The 5,045-nt window shown below is 44.2% G+C and overlaps 1 non-coding gene across 1 annotated transcript; it reads right to left on the reverse strand.

Moving 5' to 3' along the window:
• Positions 1-230: 230 nt before the first annotated feature.
• On the reverse strand, positions 231-337 carry LOC120272735. The gene has a single exon (XR_005540275.1). It is a non-coding gene; the product is annotated as a small nucleolar RNA R71 (small nucleolar RNA).
• Positions 338-5,045: the final 4,708 nt, after the last annotated feature.

Below are 5,045 nucleotides of genomic sequence, written 5' to 3' on the forward strand. Positions count from 1 at the left end.
GTTTGGCCGATGAGGATCTAAATAGTCATATAGATAACTTTCTCGAGGTGTGTGATATGCTCAAGATAAACGGGGTGACGGATGATGCCATCAAGTTGAGAGCCTTCCCATTTTTCTTAAAGGGGAGAGCGAAGCAGTGGCTACACTCATCACCTAGTGTATCAATTACCACATGGGAGGAGATGGTAGAAGCTTTTCTTTCCCATTATTTCCCCCTAGAAAAATTTGCAAAGCTTAGGAATGAGATCTCGTCCTTTGTATAGTTAGAATTGGAGTCTCTATTTCAGACATGGGAAAGGTTCAAGGAGCTCCTGAAAAAGTGCCCGCAACACGGATTCCCATAGTGGATGATTGTTCAGACCTTTTACAAAGGGTTGAATCCGAGCACGAGGCAACTCTTGGATGCGATAGTAAGAGGTACCTTGGGTAGCAAGACCCCCGGTGAGGACCGTCAACTAATTGAAGAAATGGGGTTAAATAGCTACCAATGGAATGCTAGGGAGAAGAAGAAGTTGGCCCTGCTTCATGAGATAGATGTAGTAACTTCATTAGTGGCTCAAGTGGAATCATTGAGTAAGAAGTTAGATGTTCTAACCTCAAATAGAGTGGTGGTCGTGACTACTTGCACCGCGTGTGGTGGAGGACATGCTCCCTCCGATTGCCCGATCTCCATTGCTGATGCATCTTCGATTGAGAATGTTGATTTTGTTGGTAATACGATGAGGAATCAAGGGAATCCATATAGCAACACCTATAATCCTGATATTGAAAGAATCATCCCAATTTTTCGTGGAGTAACCAAGTTCCGCAAAAGGCCATGGGGCTACCGGGTTTCCAACAACGAGACCTAAACATAGAGAACCGAGTTTCTGGTTAGGAGACTGACACGCATCTGAATATGTGTGTAAATCGCAAGTGCATGGGTGTCGAAGTAATAATTACCCCGGTGAGTGGGTAGTCAAATCCACAAGGAACAGGGCTACTAGTACTAACTTCTTCTCTGCTTTCTAGCCTAATGATAAATGGAAAGGTGTGGTGATCTAATGTGCGAAGAAATGAATACTGGAGACGAATATGCAAGGGTAAAATGGATGGAGATCTCAATAAGTAAAAGTGGGGTATTCGGGCAATGCTCCCCCTAGGATTCAGGTATTAGGTACCGAATATGCAAAGTGTTTCTATGATGAGTAAGTTAAGTCGTGGAAATCCAAATATAATCGGATCCGGCCTCCCGATAACCGATACTAGTCCCCTACGAGGTCCCGGTGGAGAAATCGCTCAATCTCAACACCTCACACCACATATGACTGCAAAGCACTCTAGGGATTCCAAGATGTGTATTTGATTCCTAAAGATTGATCCAACCCTAATTCCCGGTGAAGGATCCTAACCCCCTACAAGGTCCCGGAGGAGAAATCTCTCAATCTCATGCCTCACACCAAATATGGTTGCATAGAGCTTAAGGAACGGAGATAGAATACACTCAATCGGAAGGGAGAGGGGACACTCCACTATCTCATGACTCACCCTCTCAACCCTCTTTAACCTTGAAGTTCTAACTCTAATGGAGACCTCTCTCACATCAAAGTAACAAATCATGCAAATCCAATCAACCATAAGGATTAATTAAACAAGCAAGCAATGAGAATACAAGATTAAAACTTAATCAAACTCGGATTAAATAGAAACACTAAGCAAATCCACAAAAGATGAGAATCCTAGGGTTCACAAGCCCAAATACCCTCTAGGGTTTTAGCTCTCCATGGAGCAACATACAAAACACACCATCAATGAATGAAAGTACATTAAAACCATAGAAATTAACCCCCTTATATATGAACTGATGGCCTTGATGGAGAGCTTCGACGTCTTGAAGGACCCACTCCGAAGCTAGGTTCACCGGTAGCTTCCTTGATGCTATGACCGAGGAGGAATCGATCAAAGTTGGTGATAAAGCGCCTCCAAAGCCATAAAGACCTCCTCTCCAAACCCTAGCCGTCTCACCCCTCAAGAGCCGCACAAAAGATGAGAAGAATAGGGCAAAATGGCTATTTATAGGCCTTAGATCGTACCTGTCACGTGCCCTCACCCGCCAGTGTGGATTTTCCACGCGGCCGCGTGGGCTACGGAAATTTCCACGCGGGCGAGTGGAATTTCTGCGTGGGTGCAGGAACAGTAATCCTCTCGTTTCTTGGTCCTTGAATTGAACAAGAACTCCCAACATTATGTCTTTATAGCCCATCTTTGCTTCCTTTTTACTCTTCAAGGCATTCACAACCTATATGCATAAAAGAACACCAAATACACAATATGAGACATAAACCATGGTAAAAATGATGCTCAATGCATGTAAAACATATATAAAAATATGTCTACTCAAGCACTTATCAGAGACCTAAATGACCGATTTGAGAAGGTGATCACTTTGAGAAGTGGTTGCGTGGTTGAAGGTAGGTTTCCGAGTGAGAAGCCCAATGAGCACGCACCCGAGGTCATAGAGGTTGAAGAGGGAACAAGCAAAGAGAAGGAGGTGGCACCCCTACCTTTTAAGGCAAGAATAACCTATCCCTCTAGTTTGAAGAATGACCAAGCGGATGCACAATACGAGAAGTTCTTGAGTTTGTTCAAGGAACTCCACATTAACATTCCTTTTGTTGAGGCATTGTCTCAAATGCCTAAGTATGCAAAATTCTTGAAGGACTGGTTGACTAACAAGAGGAAGTTAGAGGAGAGTGCTTCATTGATCTTAGATGCTTCTTACTCGGCGATTTTGCAAAAGAACATGCCGAACAAGAGGAAAGACCCGGGAAGCTTCATCATTCCTTGCAACATTGACAATTTAGGTGAAGAAATGGCATTGGTGGACTGAGGGGCCAGTATCAATGTCATGCCATACACATCTTTCAGAAGCTAGGCTTGGGTGAGCCTAGGCCTACTAGGATGACTTTGCAATTGATGGACCGAACAGTGAGACATCCGAGGGGTATCATCGAAGATGTGCTTGTCAAGGTGGACAAGGTGGACAAGTACATATTTCTTGTAGATTTTGTAGTGCTAGACGTCGATGAGGATGCAAATGCACCCTTGATACTTGGGAGGACATTCTTGTGGAATTCCAAGGTATTGATTAACATGGATGGCAGGGAGCTAACTTTGAGAGTTGGAGATAACAAGCTCACATACCACCTTGCTGAAGCCATGCGGTATTCTCATGATTTTGATGATACTTTATATTTTCTAGACACTACTGATGAGATTATTGATGAATGTATGCAGGAAATGTTCAACCCAGACCCCTACGAGGGTTTGTTCGACCAAGAAGTGTTAAATGAAGAAGTAATGATGCTTGGCTCGATGGAAGAAGTACCGTCTACTCCGGGGATCCTGAAGAAGGTGCTTCGGAAGATGAAGAAGGCGAGGAGACGCCACTGGAAATGCTCCAAGGCTGTTAGAGATATACATGAACCGAACAAGTTGGATGAACCATTGCTAGGTGGCCCTAAGCCCAATAACTCGCCCTCTACCTTCAAGAGACTTTGCTCGTCATGCATGAGGTACACCAAGCTTAGTGACATAAAACAAGCGTTTCTTGGTAGGCAACCCAAGTGTTTACTGTTTTTTCTTATTTGTTAGTTTAGTTTTTGCATGAATAACTTGTTGAGTGTTGGTGACTTCATTTTTAGATGCTTCTGCTGTGTATTGCATTGTGGATTTTGATGTCATTGTGTGTTTTCATGAGGATTTGGCGAAGTTTAAGTCGTTTGAGCTTGTTTTTAATGTTTTTCGCTGGTGTATTTTGCATAAAAGGGCAGGCTCTGAATGTGTAAACATGTTCAGAAAACTTCTGTAGAGCCTGCAGAGTTTTCTAAGTCATCCAGAGAAAACACCCGGCCGTGTGGAATTTGCGCACGCCCATGGAGTTGTATTGCGAGCTCATTCAGAGAAGACACAGGGCGCGTACTCACCCCAGTGAGTGACCTTGCGATTTTCGCACGCTCGTGGGTAATTTGCACACGGGCGTGCATTTTCCTGCAGAGACTTCGCAAATTATCCTGATAGCATACAGGGACATGGGTTCGTCCCTGTGGACAACACTGTGAAAAACGCATGTGCGTGGGAATTTTCGTCACGCTTGTGCCGATCTCTGCAGATGAGCTCTCTCCATCCTGAGAAGACACAGGGGCGTGCGGCTACCCCTATGAGTTGGGCCTTTGAATGTCCACGCCCGTGCAGAATTTCTGCATGGGCGTGTGAAACACTTAGCGATTCTTCTCGGTTGGACAGAGAAGCCATAGTGGCATGTGGCTGCTGATAAGCGCTTGATTATACATATTTTTATATATGTTTTACATGCAATGAGCATCAATTTTACTATGGTTTATGTCTCATATTGTGTATTTGGTGTTCTTTTATGCATATAGGTTGTGAATGCCTTGAAGAGTAAAAAAGAAGGAAAGATAGGCTATAAAGACACAATGTTGGGAGTTCTTGTTCAATTCAAGGACCAAGACACGAGAGGAGTTCATAAACGTGGAGATGAGTGCCAACTTCCAAGAAAATTCAAGTCAATTCATTATTTTAAAGGGCACAAAGGCAGCCACATCTTCATATTCCTTCTCTCTGTGAAGATTGTAAGACCTCTCAAAGATACGTCGATGAAGAAAAGTTTTATAGCCTATCACATGGACGTGTGCCTGGACATGTAGCCTCAAGAGAAGAGTTTTTCATTGCAGGAGTACTGTAGCAAAATTACTGTTCACACGCCCATTTGGAAATTCCGCGCGCCCACGTGGAAATTCCTGCAGCCCACGCGGGCGCGTGGAAAATCCACATGGGCGCGTGGGGGCACGTGAAAGACGCGGTCTAAGCCTATAAATAGTTGTTTTGCCCTATTCTTTCTCATCTTTTGTACGCCTCTTGAGGGGTGATATGGCTAGGGTTTGGAGAGGAGGTCTTTGCGGCTTTGGAGGCGCTTCATCACCAACTTTGATCGATTCCTCCTCCGTCATAGCATCAAGGAAGCCACCGGTGAACCTAGCTTCGTA

Source organism: Dioscorea cayenensis, chromosome 11, assembly GCF_009730915.1.
Source record: "Dioscorea cayenensis subsp. rotundata cultivar TDr96_F1 chromosome 11, TDr96_F1_v2_PseudoChromosome.rev07_lg8_w22 25.fasta, whole genome shotgun sequence".
In the NCBI taxonomy this organism is placed as follows: domain Eukaryota; kingdom Viridiplantae; phylum Streptophyta; class Magnoliopsida; order Dioscoreales; family Dioscoreaceae; genus Dioscorea; species Dioscorea cayenensis.